We start from the raw sequence: 18,378 nt of genomic DNA on the forward strand, positions 1-18,378 counted from the left end.
AGAGCGAGCACAGGCAGACAGAGGCAGAGGGAGAAGCAGGCTCCCTGCCGAGCAAGGAGCCCGATGTGGGACTCGATCCCAGGACGCTGGGATCATGACCTGAGCCGAAGGCAGCCGCTTAACCAACTGAGCCACCCAGGCGTCCCTGCATATTCTTCTTAATTAAGTTCTTTGTTGATATTGCAGTTTCTGTTGATTCTTACAACTTAGATGCAATCTGAGAAAGCAGAAAAGACCTTTTAAAAATAAAACAGTTACTTCCCAGATCCAGAGAAAGTGTAAGTCAAATGGACAGTTAATTAAAGGGAGCACAGGATGCCATTTAGACCGTAGTTGGTGGCGCTAATCTCCAGCATAAAGTCAAAAGTGGAGAGTTGGTCAGTAAGGGAAAAACTATGGTGATTGCAGAAGACATTGTTTTATTTAGTCTTCAGACCATTCCCTTTATTTGGTTTGAAATGCATTTTAGTGATTCAGTTAATATTAAATACTATGTCAGGCGTAAAGATATAAAAAAAGTACATTCTTAAAATGCATAATATGCTCAAAATAAATAGAAAAAAACAGATTCTTACTTTTTTCCCCCTGATACTACTGAATTAAGAAATTCTGAATTTTATTACTGGGCACACTTGTGATTACCCAGCATGGTCATTAGACATAACGTATTTTATCCAAGGACAGAAATCCTTTGGTTGTCATGGAGAATCTTGAATACAAAAAAAAGCCTTTAGTGACATATCTTTAACACGTTTGGCAATTAGCTTAAGGTAGTTTACTGACATTTGTGGGAAAAGATGAATCAAAAATACTGAAGTTTCTCTGACTCAATTCACTGAAGATGAGCTGTAGAGGCTGCAGTGCAAGGTTAAATATCTAGGTAGGCCAGCTTATTTTGCACATTGGGAACCATACCATCCACAGGCACTCAGCTCCTCGCCCACAGTCACCTCCTTAAAGGCCTCTGGCTCCAACGAGGATTTGATGGCAATGTCAGCAGTGTGCCTCCCTCCTATCAGAAGGGCAACCCAAAGAGCATATCCCATTAACACTACATCAGTATCATCTACTTGTCAAAAGCATTCCATGAATTATGGGCCGAATTTTATTTATGGTAGAGTTAGACACATTAGAAAATTAGAATTTTAATTTATTAGCTGGAAAAGTTGAGAAGTTCTCTGGACTCATTTTTTTTAGGTAGAATCTAAGTGATCTGGATCATTGCCCACCAGTGAAATTGCTGGGCATGGTAGACAAAGAAAATGTTCCTTCTAATGATTTTTATGAGCTGAGTAGCTATTGTTCCCAGTTGAGTGCTCTTTTCCTTTTTTTATTGTTGCTGAGCAAAAATTTATAAAAAGCTTTTTTTTTTTTATTAAAAACCCTGCTCAATTGAAATGCAAGTTCATTAAGTGCTATTCATTTCTCTTCCTGCCATAATAACCCTTTCCCCCTCTGCTCAATTCAGGAGTGCCTAGCAGCCCTGGTCAACATTTTAAGTCTGAACAGACTATAATATAGATGGAGATATGCAATCTCTAACATCAAGAGAGAGTTTTATTTCACGTGGGCAGAATACGATCACTCAGGCTAGATGTTAGCTATAAATTTCACATAAGTACCTCAACTTAGAGGGGCAAGATGCCCCTCGGAAAGTAAAATCAACAGTGGGAAATTTAATTCAGTTTTGACAAGATGAAAATCACATTGAAAATACTAGTTCAATATTGACATCTAAGCTGTAGTGCTAAAGACTAAGAAATTAGAATCAGCTCGTTACCGTAAGTCCAAGAGATTTTATTAATACTAGCTAATAGTTGTTGAGCACGTTGTGCCAAGCATCCTGCCTACATTATCTCTTTTAATTTTCACAGTACCCCTAAGAAATAGGTACTATTTATATCCCTATTTTACAGATAAAGAAAGAAAGGTAAGGTCAGAGGAGTTTAGGAACTTTACCAAAATTATGTAATTAATAAGCAGTGGGACTAGGATCCAAATCCAGTTTGGCTTGACTCTGAAGCACATATTCTTTACCTTCCCATTATATTGCACTGATTCTAGACATGTGGGAATCATTGTAAAATGAAGGGGCTCGCATGGCCCTGTACTCATTCATCGATAACCCTGAATGTCAGGTGATAGTTTGTAAAATGTTTATGGAAGGGTCATGTCATTTGGCACTATGAATGAGGACTGCCTAATGTCTTGATTTCTGCCCTGGAAACTTGTGATGCCCGTCTAGCTGCACATAGTGAAAGTTCACTTGTAGAGTTTAGCAGCTGGGTTTCTCTGACTTGAGTGGGGGGTCGATGAAACTTAGAAGAGATTTTATGTGAAACTTTCATGGGCCAAAGCTTCCTAGGGAAACATCTAGAGCAAAGTTCAGAAGACGGCTTGTGAAACTGAAGCAGCAGGCATTGGGAGAGAAATGAAGAAATTGCTCAATATAATAAAGATGAGAATAAGAAGGCTGAACTTATTGAAAGGAACGGGGGTAGTGAAAAAATTAAGGTTAACGAGAGAGACAACTGAACCAAGAAGAGATCACTTACAGCATTTGAAAGAGAATTGCCAGAGCTCAGTAGATTTCTTGAAAACTTTGCAATATTCCCAATTGTAGACTGGCTTATTTGTTCATGCCATGCTTTTATACAAATTCCAGAATTACATTTTGCACAGTTAAAGGCTTGTCTAGTAGAACCCATAGTTCTTAAGTCGCCGATCTAAGAATGTGTCTTAAGATTACCACTTAATTTTCTGTGTTCTCAGCTGCTCTACTCAAATGGTGAAAAGGTTTCTAACTTCCAGAGATTTATAACTCTGCATAACTCTAATATTGATAGTGGATTTGTGAGTTCTTTGAATGTCAGATACCCCTATATTCACGAATAAGTTCATTCCAAAGCCAACTGCCTGGTCTTTCCATCTATCTGCTCTTAGATTCCCATGCCCTTTGCTCTTTCCTTCTGTAAATGTGGACCATCAAGATTTCATTTTCGAAGTATTTACATCTTGGCTTCTATGCCTCTGGAGTGGGACGAAATTATCTAATAATGTTTGTCCTGTGGTGGTGGGAAGTCAGACGACATCTGTATTGTTTGCATCTCTTAGGCTGTCCTGGAATGTTGTAGTGCAGTGTGGCAGAGAGAGCAGCATGTACAGAAATGCAGCCCTCCCTAAATCAGCCCCACTCAGATCTGATGGTATGCTTTGTTCCTCAGCTTCTGGGTACTTAAGTATTCAGTCTTTTACTTAAATATTCTACTCTTTTACACTCTTACACTATATACTCGTTTGGGCTTTTTTCCCCTTGCAAACATTTTTTTTAGCCCAATATGTAAAAATTATATACATACTTACATATATACATATATACTACTCTGTTTGTTTTGCTTTAAAATTGTAAAGGATAAACTAAGATACTTCTATCTGTCTCGTTTTCCAACACAGTTAAAATTAAATCTGACTTGCTAAAATTGAATTTACACTAAATTTTTTCTGTCCTACAACTCTTGAAGAAAATACACTAATCGTATGTGTTGTGTAACTTCGTTTACACCGTGATCGCTCTTGCAGGCCCTGCTTTTATTTCTTTTATACCTCTGTTTCAGGAGATGCTGGGCCCGGCTGCCTCTCAGGACACACTATTGATTGGTTCACTTCTAAAGGCTACTATCAGAAACTGAAACTGTAGACGCATGGATTTTCTTAGAAGCCCTTGGTGAAACTTGAGTTTTTACCCTTCATACCAAAATAAGCAAGGGGAAAAAATAGAAATCAGCCCAATGATACTTTAAAATTGATTTGTGTATTTATCTTGTAACACAGATACCAAAGAAAGTACCTATTTCCTTGGTTTATTTCTTTCTTGCCTCAGGTGTATCCCTAGCAGCTTTTGGCCTGCAGCTGCATAAAGAACTCTAAACAGAGGCATTGGTATTCAAAATGCTGATGCAACCAGACTGTTACCCTGGGTATTACCGAAAATGTCTGCACAAATGCCTGGATTCCATACTTAGTGTAAATGACGGATAGGCTACTGTTCTGTCTCCAACTTCTCACCGAGGGGAGTACAGATAGGCGTGCCCTATGTTTCTCCTCTCTCGCCCTTCATCATCTGGCCAGCCCCACACAGTGGTCACTTCGTAATTCTCTCCCAAGGCCAGTTGGACAGTGCACGCCACAGTCACCTGGCCTGGGAGGGCCTTGTGTTGTCATGAGACACCATCCTATGATGTGTTTGCAGACAGGAAGGGGAAAGAGGACTGACAGTATTGGGATAACATAACATGAAGGGTGTGTCTATCATAAAATACGAGCTTGAGTTTTGTTTTGTCAGGAGAGGAATATGTTTTCCACAGCAGTCTGGTGAATTAAGAACAATATACTGAGTCCTACAGGGAACGTGTTCTATTTGACTCTGTTGATAGGATTTATGTATGGAACATCAATTTTCTGTACAGACATAATTGAGTACATATTACCATGATATGAAAAACTGGAAGCATACATATGGTTGTGTAGGCTGTTAAATTTTAAGAAATGTAACAAAGAGGAAAATTAAACTGAAAACAACGCAGCTGATGAAATTATTAACTTGAAGTTTTTGCTCAAGATATATGTAAAGTAGACACATTCTATGTAGAAATACAAAGGTAAATTATCTTAATGTGTTACCTTCTTCCTTTTCGGATTGAATTTTTTAACAGCAAGAATGCCTAACGGGTAGTTCCTGGGGTCTCATGGATGGCTTGGTGACAGCAGGTTCAACAACAGCTTCAGCCCTCAGGGCTCCAAGTAGAGTATCTGGTGTCAGGAGGTCCGAGGGCCTTTTGTCCTCATGCATTTTTTTCCGCAAAGCCAGGCTGAAAGTTACTCCTGGGGACAGAAAAGGAACTTGGCTGACCAATCTGTCACCAGCCTGAAAGAAATGTATAGGAGTCCTACACGCGTAGGAAGTGGATATCAGCCGGAAGCCAGGCGGTCTTTGCTCAGAGCCTCCTTCATGGCCCATGGTGGAATTACCATGGCATAATGTGACTGTCGGGGACAATTTGATCAACCGAAAGAGGTTTGAAGATTTTTAGTGCTGGTGTTACAACAAAGGTTCCAATGTTCTGATCCAGTGAAGAAATGCATAGCAGCTGACTGCTTATCTTTAGGTTTTGTGTCCCCTTCCAAGCCCCAACAGCAAGCACTTCTGTTCATAAGGCGGCCTAGCCTGAGGCCAAGATTTTGGTGTTTGCTCTCTGGGAGTTAGCAGTCCGCCATATGGCAGCCGGAGTTTTTCTCTGTCCTAATAAGCCCATCTGCCTTTGTCCTCTTCTACTGTTGGCCTCTTTTTCACTTTCACACCAGCCACAACTTCATCAGGCTGGGAGACTCCCCAGCGTCAGGGCGCTGGGGCATGTTTCCTGCTTTGCCATCCGTGAGCTCTGGGCCCACAGCCCAGCACCCCAACCCACCTCACCGTGTTTGCTCCCGGGAATACCATCCACCTACCTGCCCATAGAGTGAGACAGTGAGACTAATGAGAAAGGAGTGGAAAATAATGAAATAATGAGAACCACACGGAATGTTCTGGACACCTTCAAGAGAGGTTCAAGGCATTAATATCTTTGCAAGGAAGGGCAACACTGATTTTTTTCATCTGAGAACCATTCTGCATGTGTACAGAGTTGGAATGTTGAAACTTCCTCTTGTAGGGGCAGTTGGTTTAGCATCTGCCTTCAGCTCTGGTCATGAGCCCAGGGTCCTGGGATTGAGCCCTGCATTGGGTTCCCTGCTCAGTGGAGAACTGCTTCTCCCTCTCCCTCTGCCTGATGCTCCCCTATTTGTGCTCTCTGTCTGTCAAATAAATAAATAAAATCTTTAAAAAAGAAAGGAAGGGAGGGAGGAAGGAAAGAAAGAAGGAAACTTTCTCTCGTAAATGGGTCAAATGCCTCACCCACAGCCTAATAGCACAGACTTTGAAGTCAGTATTTCTTATTTCCAGTTCCACATATGAATATCTGCTCCATTTTGTCAGTGGCTGGGAGATAATACTGCATTCTTTTCAGTTTTCTACCTGGAGCTCAGTGTATGTTAGCCAGTGTCAAGCACATACTCCATCATGCCAAGAATGCTTAGTACAGGCTCTGTGCTGCAACCTTAGCACACGGATGGATTTGAAATTTTCCTTTGCAACCCAGCCAATCAGGTGTCCGACTATACCTTGAAGCCAATTAGTATTTTTCACAGAGCCAGGTGCAAAGCTGCCAGGTAACATCTGTAAGTGACTTGGATTGCTCTAATGGGATCTGCATATGTTCAGCCCTATATGAAGATATTTTTCACTTGACACAGAGTCATCTTTGGTCTTGTTCTCCACCCACTCCATTAAGCAGACACACCTACACATGTTACCGATTTGATTTGCTTTTCCGAGGAGGATGGTGCCTAGATTTTCTCTTCCTGATGCTACTATTTGTGCAGATGCCTCTTGGAAAACTACCCATTCCAAGTGCTTACAGAGGGGAGGGGACAACAAATCTTATGTTATTATCAAGGCATTTTTCTCATAATCCTGCATGTCTAATCTAAATTATCCAGTAATGATTTATTTGAGTATCTTGTGTTTTCTTTTTTTAACAATAAGTTTAAAGATAGCACTATTCCTCAAAGGGACAACACACCTGAGTTCCTGTAACTTTCGGGACTGGACACTTGGGTTCTAATCCCCTAGCTCTGCAGCTCATAAGCTGTGTGACTCTGGGCAGGATGCAGCCTTTTCTGAGCCACTTGAATTAGCTGTTTTCTAAGAGTCACGCAGTCTGTTGAAGAAGCACTTGTTCCCAAGTCACACAGACCTAAGTGTCAGTGTCTGAACCACCTTCAATTAGAGTGGTCTTGTGGAAGTTTTGTAGCCTCTCTGGGCTTCCTGACCCATAAAATGGGTATAATGATATGTACCTCAGAGGGTGATTTCAGGAGTTTAATAATTTCATAGACAAAGATGTGCCTGTTTACCAATGCCTGTACATGGTAGCTTCTCCACAAATGTTCGTTTTTACTGCTTATCAATTTGGCTTTACTTTTTTTTTTCTCTCAAGTACTGCACAAATATAACAGCAATTAAAGGATTTTTAAAAGAATGAATAACAAATTACCAATAATTCCAATATCCTAACATCAACCATTTTCTTTTTTTCTGGGGCCTGCCCCTTCCTGTGCCTCTTAATATAGATCTTGGGAATTTATCTTCCAGAAAATGCCTATGGACAAATACACAGATCTCTAGATTGGAAATCAAGCTATAATATTTTACAATATTATCTCAAATTAAATGCTTTTACTAGAATGAATACTTTTATCAATGCCAGTGACTAAATAAGAATATTTGCTCTTATTTATTTAACAGCTGAAAAATTGATCCAGGGTGCCTGGGTGGCTCAGTGGGTTAAGCCTCTGCCTTCGGCCCAGGTCATGATCTCAGGGTCCTGGCTTCGAGTCCCACATCGGGCTCTCTGCTCGGCAGGGAGCCTGCTTCCTCCTCTTTCTCTCTGCCTGCCTCTCTGCCTACTTTTGATCTCTCTCTGTCAAATAAATAAATTAAAATCTTAAAAAAAAATATATATATATATATAAATTTAAAAAAAAAGAAAAATTGATCCAAGAGGATCTAGAGAAAGAACAGTCCTTTGGCCAGCTTTACGGCAAAGCAAGGTATGGCAACGGACAATTATTGGGTGCCTCATGTTTGTGCCAGACATTCTTTATATACATGATGTCTTTACTCCCCAAAACAACCCAGTTAGCTAGGTATTTTTATGCCCATTTCATCCACAAAACGGGAGTTTCAAGAGCTTAAGCACCTTGCTCAGAATCCCAATTAGGAAGGTGTAGAGTTGGATCTGCTCCCAGGTTGACTAACCCCAAAGTCTGTTCTCTTTCCCTTTTTCTGCTGCCTCCCAGGGACTGTTCTCAGCCAAGTACAAAACTCCTTGCCCTTAAGATTTTTAGCCTAAGTTACTAAAAACTTCACTCCTGGCTTAGAGTGGATGCTGGGGATTTTATTAAGTCTCCTCGGTGTGGTCATTCATTCCAACATGATCTCAGTCCAAGGACCTCCCTACCTCTGAAGACATTTGTCACTTGTCATGTTGCATTCAGGATGCCAGAGGAGGCATCCAGCAAAACGAACGGAGGCCCTTTTGTGACAAATAGATTTACAAAGCCGGAATTGGAGCTGGAAAAGACCTTACAGATCTGCAGGCCTCCTTCAGGCGCTGTCTGATGGATTTCCAGATGCATGGCATTTTCTAAGCATTTGATCACAGCAAAGAGGATAAACACTGCGAGTTAAAAGGGATAGCATCAGGCCTGGGGGCAAAAGAGAATGTTACCTCTTTCATGTCCCCTCCATTGGGAACCTGCAGGCTTCCAAGAACTCAGGCTTTAGAGGTGGACTGATGTGGGTTTAAATTCTGGCTCATACACTTGTGGCTTTAGACAAGTTACTTAACTACTACTTTTTTTTTTTTTTTTAAGATGTGAGTCTATATTTATTTTTAAGGAATTATTTCTTTTTAAAATAAAAATGGGGCACAAATTACTGCTTTGCTAGATATAGTAACCATTATATCACTCTTGTTTTATCAACTGGTTCTTATTTAACTATTTTAAAAAAATTTAATTCCCGTATAGTTAACATACAGTGCTATATTAGTTTCAGGTGTACAATATATAGTGATTCAACAATTCTATACATTACTCAGTGCTCATGATGATAAGAAGTTACTTAACTTCTATGAACCCTCAGTTTTCTTCTTTGAAAAATGGGGATCATGTCACTACTTCATAGAATTGCTGTGAGGATGAAATAAAGTGATGTGAGTCAAATACCGGACATACTGTCCAGTGCATAGCCAACAGTCCCTCACTGTGCACATGACCGATTTCCTTTCACAAAGCCAGGGCTTCTCTACTTTGACTATTCCTTGAGATCACCTGTCTAGCTTTTACAACTCTTAATGTCCTGGCAGTGCCCCAGAATCTCAGAGTTTCTTGGGCGGGAGCCAGGCCACGGTTTTTTCCAAAACCCTTCCGTATGTCCATGTCCAGCCAAGGTTGGGCATCCTGGGACTGGGTACAGTGTGAGTGACCCAGCAGGTGCACAGGGCTGAGCCTGTTTGTACGGACTCTGCAGGAGCACAGTGGACCAGGCATCAGGGACTGAGGGTCACAGGGTCATGAAAGTCATGTTGGGACTCTCAGCTCTCCCTCAGAGCTGTGGGCAGAGCTGTCCCCAGGGCCCAGCTGAAGTTAATCACCCTGGGACCACTCCTTCCCCACCCCCCCCCGGCAGAATTTTTAATCCAAGTGAAACCAGCTTAAAATGGAATTTGAGGACATCTTGGGAAAGAACCAAGGCCAAAACAGATCGCTTAAGGGGAGATGGCATGTAAAGGAGGAGAAGAGGCAACAGAAGGAGATAGTGAGAGCAAGCCTGTACTCGCAGGTCCTGACCATGAAGGCGCTCTGACTTTCAGTGTAAGGTGCCCAGAGTTACCCTCTCCTTGTCTCTCCAGAGTCAAAGACCAATGGACTCATTACTTTGAATGAGGTCTCCCCATATCATTGTTGGGAAGCGCAGTGTGGTTAGTCCTGGGACCAGCAGTATCACTGGGGAGCCAGTGAGAAATGCAGAATCTCTAACCCTCACCCCTCGGCCAACCTGAACCAGAGTCCTTAGGGGTGGGGCCTTGAACTGTGCAATTAATGAGGTTCCCAGGTGAGTCTGATGCTCATTAAAGATTGAGAAGCACAACTAGAGTGAAAACAGAACAAGTTTTAGAGGTGAGCAGTGCTTCTAAGTTTGAACCCTGGCTCTTTCACTTACTCTGTGATCTTCTCTGAGGTCTGGTTTCCTCTTCTGAAAACTGGGGATACAAACATTTACCTTAATAACAGACTGCCAAGGGGATTGTGGATGGAATCCGGGGGAGGGGGGGTCTAAGGACAGGATGGGAAGGAAAACATTTTCATTCTCGACAATCTTTAACTGAAATTTAGCATCCTGTTTAATCACGAATGTCAGCAACAAATTACGACTTTGTCGATAGCGGAAGTCACAGAAGTTTGCATATCACGTTACAGTTGCAGATATCTCTACATATGTTTGTATTCATCTACTTCAAAATTATAGCTTCAGACTTGCTGCTGGATCTCAATATTTAATGTATTAATAATGAGGCACTTACTCCATCATAAATGTTTTAAATCTTTATGAAGATTGTGTTTTAAACTAATTGGTTTTCTTTGTAATTTTATTTATTTATTTATTTATTTATTTATTTAATGTGTGCATTTGAAAACTTTATTCTGAAAAGGGGTTCAGTGCCCCAGGGCACAAAAAAGCTTAAGAAACCCCTCTCCTGCTTGCAAGTTGTAATGATTAAACGAGGGAATCCAGTGTCTCTAACACTTAGCAGAGATGTAAATAACAACACCCTGACTGCTCTCAACAACATCATGGACCATAGGACCAACAACAACCTGGACCATAGGATCCTCCAGTCTTTCCACATGCACTGTGTCTGGTCAACATTCCCTGTAGGCATCTTTCTGGTTAATTCTAGTTTTATGGAATGAAAGTTATTCCTTACTGAGTGTCTGCTCTGTATCAGAGAGGTGAAGTGAGCTCTCTAGCTCACTTGGGAAAGTGAGTGTTGGGAAAGAAGGCATTCAACCTTCACATTGCATTGTATATTCCTATATCTAGATGTAGATATAGATCTGGATAGATCTAGGTATAGATATAGATCTAGGGGACTAGATTAAGGGTTCCTGCATCCTCCTGGTTCAATAAGACTATCATAGAGGTGGTATCATCTGGCTCACTGAACACCTACAATCTCTCAGTTCTTGTACATTCAACAAACATTTATAGAAGAACACTTAGGGAGAAGGTTCCTTGACATTGGTCTTGGCGATGACTTTTTGGATTTGATACCAAAAGCAAAGGCAACAAAAGCAAAAATAAACAAGTGGGACTACATAAACCAAAGAGCTTCTGGACAACAAAGGAAAACATCAACAAAATGAAAAGGCAGCCTACCAAACTGGAGAAAATATTTGCAAGGCATATATCTGATAAGAGGTTAATGTCCCAAGTATATTAAAAAACTTGTATAACTCAATAACAAAAAAAGAAAAAAAAGTGATAAAAAAATGGCAGAGGATCTAAACAGACATTCTTCCAAAAAAGACATACAGCTAGCCAAGAGGTTCATCAAGGAAATGCAAATCACACCACATCAAACCCATAAAAACCACAATGAGCTATCACCTCACACCTGTTACAGTAAGTCTAACCTCAAAAGATAAGAGACAGGAAGTGTTGATGAGGATGTGGAAAAAAGGAAATCCTTGTGCACTGTTGGTGGGAGTGTAAATCAATGCAGCAAGGAAGGAACACAATGTAGAGGCTCATTAAAAAATTGAAAAGAGAACTACCACATAAGCCAGCAATCCCATTTCTGGATATGTATCCAGAGGAAATGAAGTCAGAATATTGAAGAAATATCTGCACCCACATGTTCGTGGCAGCTTTATTCACAATAACCAAGATACGTACAGAAACAACCTTAATGTCTACAACAGATGAATGATTGAGAAGATGTGGTACAGATATATGATGGAATATCATTTAACTACGAGGCAGGAGGAAATCCCGCCATTTGTAACAGCATGGATGGACCTTAAGGCATTATGCTAAGTGAACTAAGTCAGACAAAGACAAATATTGTATGATCTTACACATGTAGAATCTGAAAAAGCCAAATCATTCAAACAAAGAGTAGAATGGTTGCCACAGGCTAGGGCATGGGATAAAGGTGTTGGTCAAAGGGCATTAACTTGGGGCACCTGGGTGGCTCAGTGGGTTAAACCTCTGCCTTCGGCCCAATTCATCATCTGCCTGCCTCTCTGCCTACTTGTGATCTCTCTCTGTGTTAAATAAATAAAGTCTTTAAAAAAAGGGGGGGGCATTAACTTTCAGTAATAAGATGCGTAAGTTCAGGGGATCCAATGCACAGCACAGGTTCATAGTTAACAATACCATATTATACACATCAAAGTTGCTGAGAGAGTAGATCTGAAATGTTCTTACCACACACAAAAAATGGTAATTATATAATGTGATAGAAGTGTTAACTAAAGCCTATTGTAATTATTTTGCAATGATTACGTAAAGAGACCAAATTATCAGCTTGTATATCTTAAATGTGTACAATGCTTTATGTCAATTATATCTCAGTAAAGGTGGAACAAAAATAAAATTTAAAGAAATAACAACAAAAAAATCCTGTTAAGTCCAATTGGCTCTATCCATTTGTGATTATATACCCATGTGCTTTACTTTTTGTTTGGTTCTGTTTTATTACAGGGCTCCTGGCCTGAGGTTCAAGGGTTCTGGGCCTCTGAGAGATTTTTATTTCCATTAAAGATCCTTGGCAGCAATGGTGTATCTTGACTCCTGGAAATTGCGCTGGTTTACTGGACACAGACCATTTAGGGAGCACTGAGAAGTCTGGGGTTAAGGAGAAAGGAAATAATATTTATTGAGTGCTTGGCACTATGCATTTTACATTCATTTTAATCTCTAGTTATTAGCGCACACAAAGGCATTTACAAAAAAGAATTCTGTCCATTTCACAGACAAGAAAACTAACGTCTAGAGAGGGTAAATGACCTTCCTGCATCACCCAGCTAGCAGGAAGGATCAGAGCTGGCATCCAAACTGCAGTGTGTCTGCCTGACGCCCAAGACAGTCGAGGCCAGGCTCTTTAAAACCCAGGTGTACCTTCTCACAGAAGGTGCTTCCTACCACCAATGGGCCCCCGCAGTCACGCCAACCCCTCCGTGAGAGATTACTCTGTACCCTGCTTGAAGCCCACCAGGACCACCAAGTTGTCAAAGAAAGAAGCCCTGGAGTCTCAGCAGACTTTGAAACATTGTCTTGGTGCAGAGCTTGGGCTCACCCCGGTCTCTCTGGGCCTCAGGCATGTTGGGCATCAAGCTCCACTTGACCTTGCTCTGGATCGTGCTCTACTGCATCCCTGCCATCTTGCTCTGCTGATGAGAATGTTACAATGGGCAGAGTTGAGAGCTCTCCTGCAGCCCTGGGAGATTGCATCTACTTCTGCTTCCTTATCTGTGTGTTCTTTCATTCTATCAGACAAGGAAATTAAATAGGTCTGGCACCATTTGCTCTCCAGAAAGCTACTTTGGCTGCTAAATCTACCAAAAAGGGTGGATTTATTTGGGTGTTCCTTTCCAAAGTGAGTGAACAGGCCTATTCAGAGCTGTACACAATTAGCCGAAAGTCCTGAGCTGCTGTGCCAGGCCCACCTGTCAAAAGGATGGCAGCCAAATGGGGCAGATGGGATCGGACCAAGGCCAACAGATAGCCTCTTAATTTGGCCTCAGAGTCCTTTCCCACTCTGCTCTGAGTGCCCCTGGAAAGAGGAAATCCATGGAAGGCAAGAACATGAGCCAGAAAAAACCATCCAGGAGCCTGTGCGTTAAAAACTCACCTCCAAACCACAGCGGTAATTCTTTAGGGGCAAAAAAGCTGAAAACCAAAATTAAATATTGGTTTTGCTCATGCTTCCTGGAAGGCTCTCCCTTGCCTTATCCTCTTTATGAATAAATGTCTACCTCTCTATCCTTCAAAGGTCATCTCCTCTCAGGAGCTTTCCCCAGCACTGCCTCCTCTCCCCACCTCCCCAGACAGAGCCCGCCCATGCTTCTTTGTGCATATTGAAACAACCTCTTGGCATAGTTGTGAGTACATATTATTGAATATTTTTAATTTTGACATGCTCCGAGAGGGGGGTTACGGTGGATTGCAAATGTACAATTAAAATGTAAAATAAACCACATACTTTAAAGTAGGAGAAAAATCAGGGCATGGGGGGAAAGGTTTAAAACTTAAGAAATAATAAAGAATGAGGTTTATGCATAGAATCCACATTCTGGTGTCTTCTACTCAGGCTTCGGATGGACCCCAGCTTCAACCCTAAGCTTTATAGGGGCCCACCCAACCCTTTGAGTGGTTGTCAGCAATGTCCTCAGCAGCATCCTTGGAATGGACGGAGTACAGCTCATGGGGCTGTGTTAGGAAACATACTTGACTGTCCACCTATGGCATCACATCTGAGTGCCCTTCAGGGTAAGCCATTCTGCACGGTGGCCCATTCAAGGAGATTTGGCTGCACAGTCTTTGCTTGGCCTGGCTAGATTCACAGACAGACTTTACTGAACCAGAGGAACTGCAGGTCTTGCTGGCCTCCCTGGAGATTTGGAGAAGGGCAATGCAGCAGTCATGAAGGATATCCATTCTCTTCATTACTGAGCATCGGAGCCCCTTCCTAGCTTTGTGGAATTCCCTAAGCTGACATGGCTCCTCCCTACCATTGTAGAAGCTGAAAAGGGCAGCTCCGTGTTCTGCCAGCCTCCTTTGCAACGGGGAGGTGGGCAGGTGACCCGCACAGCACCAACTTGCCCCGGAGTTACGATGACAACATAGGTCCTGGCAGGGGCTGCAGAAGGATGACCTTTTGAAGGTAGCACCGGCACCAACCTTGACTGGTGGCGCACAGTGACTGATGTCAGCACTATCAGTAGTGGAGACTGTGAACTCCGCATTTGGCTGAAGTCACTGTCCTGGCTGCAGGACCCTGAACCTGGTTCCCATGCCCTCCTGGTGATTCTGTGAACCTCTAAGTATCCTTGTAATGAGTTTATTTTCTGCTAAAATCAGCCTGAGTTAGTTCCTGTCTCTTGCAAGAAAAAGCCTGTGTGATTCATGCAGCTCTTCTCCCCTGCCTCCTGCTACTTGCACATGGAGCAAAGGAAAGTCAAATGACTATGAAAATCAGGGCTATGTAAGAACATAAGGACAGAACCCAGGTCTGCCCACAGAGATTCCCTAGATGTGTGAATGGGAGAACTGAACACGTGAGGGGAGACTGTTCCAGCGCTGGCCCACCTGGAATCTCAAACCCTAGAATTGTGCTGACCAATATGGTAGCCAGTGGCCATATTGGCGGTTAAAATGTGAATTTAGTTAAAATTAAATATAATTATAAATTGGTCTTCTCAGGTGCGCTATCTCCATATCAAGTGATCAATAGCCACCTGAACCTAGTGACTACCCTTTTGCACAGCAAAGATACAGAATAGTTTCAACATTGCAAAAAGCTCCATTGAACCATGCCAGCCTACGACCTTGAGATTCCAGGGTTGAGTGGTAGGATTACTGCCTTGTTTGGCCACATCCATCTTTCTGGTGGCTGATGAGCCTGGATGTACAAAGGCAATGGTCCAGCAGTTCTGTGTTCTCCATCCTGGTGGACCGCAAATCCATGCCAGCGGGCAGGACCAGGAAACACTGGGTATACCCTGTGAGAAATGGTGGAGGTATGGGGAACCCCCCGACTACCCTCCTGCTTCTTTGTCTTGTTTACATTCCATATGCTGCGTGTCGTTGGCTGCCTCAGAGGGAAACAAAAGTAAAAGTAACTTTGAATCTAGTATCCCCATCATTCTCATGGTTCTAGGACCTGGACTGTGCTTTGCAACCCAGGGAGGGACGGAGGCTGCCTCATGTGGAGACACGTGTTAGTGGTGGGGGCTCTGTGCTTACCCAGGACTGGTGCAGTGCTTGGCTTACTGAAGTACCCAGCAAGCGTTCATCGGGTTGACACAGATCTAATGCAGACCCCCAGGGACCTGATGTAGGACAGTCAGGTAATTTTCATGCCAAATACTTTTCACTCAGGGGATAAGAGAGATGGTATAATAATGATGACATGATGGTGTATGAAATAAATGGGAGTTTAGGGTGTAAGTTCATTATAATTGGAACTATGGAAAAAATAGGTTGCATGTGTGAAGATGTTTAGAGTTCTGGGATTTTTTTTCTTTTAAAATTCCTTAAATATGATATATATCAGGATGATTAAGAATATGGTCAGATAGATGTGATCCCTTCTGTGAAATGAGAACAGTAATAGTGGCTACTCATTGGGTTATATGAGGAATAAATGAGATAATGCATGAAAAACATTTAGGACAGCCCTTGGCACATGATAAATGCTAAGTACAAGATGGCTATTACTGTGATTTTGCTCTAGAAATCTGCAGGATAATAAAAGATCAAGGATCCTTGGCATCCTTATCATAGTATGGCTTTGGTCCCCTTTCCAGTGGGCCAGGGCTGGGAAGGGTCCAAGCCTGGGGTGGTTTCTGGATCCCGTCAGCCCCAGCCCTCTGCCCACAGGGCAGCCCTGCTAAGTCTCCATTGCCCGCTCTCTCCAGGAGGATGCTGCCAACCTCCTCACACCACTTTACACTTCTTGGTTTAAGCCATGGAGGTTTGGAGGGATTTTTTTTTTTTTTTTTAATTACAAGTCTGTCATTTTTGCAAATGATTTTTGCTTTTTGCAGCAATTCCACCCCCAAAAAGTACACTCTCCAGTTTTCTTTCCATTGGCCTGTCTCCTCCCTTCTGTTCACATCCTACGGCTATTAATGAGGGCTCAGTCAACAACCTGGGAGGACCCACAGAGCCACCTCCTCCTCCCTCCCTCTTTCTGTCTCTATGCGTATTTGTGTCTTTCTCTGTGCATCTGTTTCTGTCCCTCCTCCCTTGCCTGTCACCCTTCTCTCTCTGTGTCCCTTGAATCTTCAAAACCCCTCTGGGGGTTGTGGTTTGGAATGCAGGTACTACTAATAAAAACCATGCCCCCCTCCCCAAGCTCTAACACACCCTCAGCAGACATATGTTGGAGGAGCAGGAAGGGCGCTGACCATCAGAAAATGGATTCCTAGGGTTCTTGTGTGGCTCAGTCATTTAGCATCTGCCTTCAGCTCGGGGCATGATCCAAGGGTTCCAGGGTGGAGCCCTTCATTCTGCTCCAGCCCTGCTCAGTGGGAAGCCTGCTTCTCCCTCTGCCACTCTCCCTGCTTGTGTTCCCTCTCTCACTGTCTCTCTCCTTCTGTCAAATAAACAAATAAAATCTTAAAAAAAAAAAAAGAAAGAAAGAAAGAAAGAAAATGGATTCCTCCTTCCTAGGCAGGAGATCAAAATTCACCCCTTTACTTACCACCCTCTCTCTGAAATAGAAATTACTGTACACAGGTTCCTGCCTGGAAAAACTTCTGGTTGAGGAAGTCCTGTTGCAAAACAAACCTTTAAATATCACATGTATTGAAACTAAATCTTCGTGGCTGTTTAACTGGTTTAGTCTACTTGCAGACATACAGAATACCTAAAAATAAAATGTTTATAATTATAGCAGTGTGCTGTATCTTAACCCTTTCATAATGTATTTTTTGATATATTATCCCACTCTTTGTCTCTCAGGAAAAACTTTTCATAGTGGAGAGGTGGTATTTTTTTTTTTTTAATTTATGTATATGTTTTTGAGTGAAAGAGAGTGGAGGGAGGGGCAGAGGAAGAGGCAGCAGACTCCCCACTGAGCACAGATCCTGCAAGCCCAGAACAGGCCACAGTCCCACCACCATGAGATCATGACCTGAATGGAAACCAAGAGTCAGACAGACACTTAAGCAACTGAGCCACCCAGGCGCCCCAAGGTGGCATTATTATTATTATTATCTCCATTTTTAAGAATGGAAACTGAGGTTCAGAGAGACACAATGATTTGCCCTCTGTCCCAAAGTTTCATTGTCCGGGGCCCCCATCCACTGGGGACCTTGAGGCCCTCACTCCCCTCCATGGCCTCAGCTCTTGGACTCTATGGTTCCCTCCAGAAATTCCAAACAACTCAGACTGAACTTGCCCCAGAGAGTTGGTGTGGCTTGTATGCACATGGTGTCTTCTATAAATCCTGGTCTAGGGCCACAGGAGCTGGCTGGGGCTCCAGGCTGAGCACCGCTCAGAGATCTAATCATGTTCTCGGTTTTAGTCATGGCAGTGAATCTTACAGCGGAGCTGCGAGAGCCAAAGCAGAAACCCCGGTGACAGAAGGAAGTCTCGGAGGTTTGGTGGAATAAATTACTCAAACACTTGGGTTTCTCTAAAAGCGATGAAACTTAATTTGTGGTATGATACTGGGATAAACGGAATGTAATCTACAGCATTGTCCTAGCTCATCCAAATCGTATCTTCTTTTTCCATGTAAATAATTGGGAAAAAAAAATTGCAGAGACCTTCTGGAGCATTGTTTTATTTAGATCCGATTTTAACCAGAATGCGAAATATTTCATACTGAAGGCAAGTGCATAGTCACTGTAAATGCAAGGCGAAGTTCAAGGTGAAGTAGCTCCCCGGTATGATGGCAAATGCAAATGTTTAAAGCTACT

At 42.4% G+C, this 18,378-nt stretch overlaps 1 long non-coding RNA gene across 1 annotated transcript; it reads right to left on the bottom strand.

Annotated features, from left to right (window-relative positions):
* Nucleotides 1-3,260: 3,260 nt before the first annotated feature.
* LOC116877319 lies at nt 3,261-11,940 on the bottom strand. Its single transcript, XR_004384608.1, has 3 exons — nt 11,902-11,940; nt 9,326-9,327; nt 3,261-3,469 (listed from the first exon to the last, which is right to left on the bottom strand). It is a non-coding gene; the product is annotated as an uncharacterized LOC116877319 (long non-coding RNA).
* Nucleotides 11,941-18,378: the final 6,438 nt, after the last annotated feature.

Source organism: Lontra canadensis, unplaced genomic scaffold (genome assembly GCF_010015895.1).
Source record: "Lontra canadensis isolate GAN:19392208 unplaced genomic scaffold, GSC_riverotter_1.0 scaffold51, whole genome shotgun sequence".
Lineage (NCBI taxonomy): Eukaryota > Metazoa > Chordata > Mammalia > Carnivora > Mustelidae > Lontra > Lontra canadensis.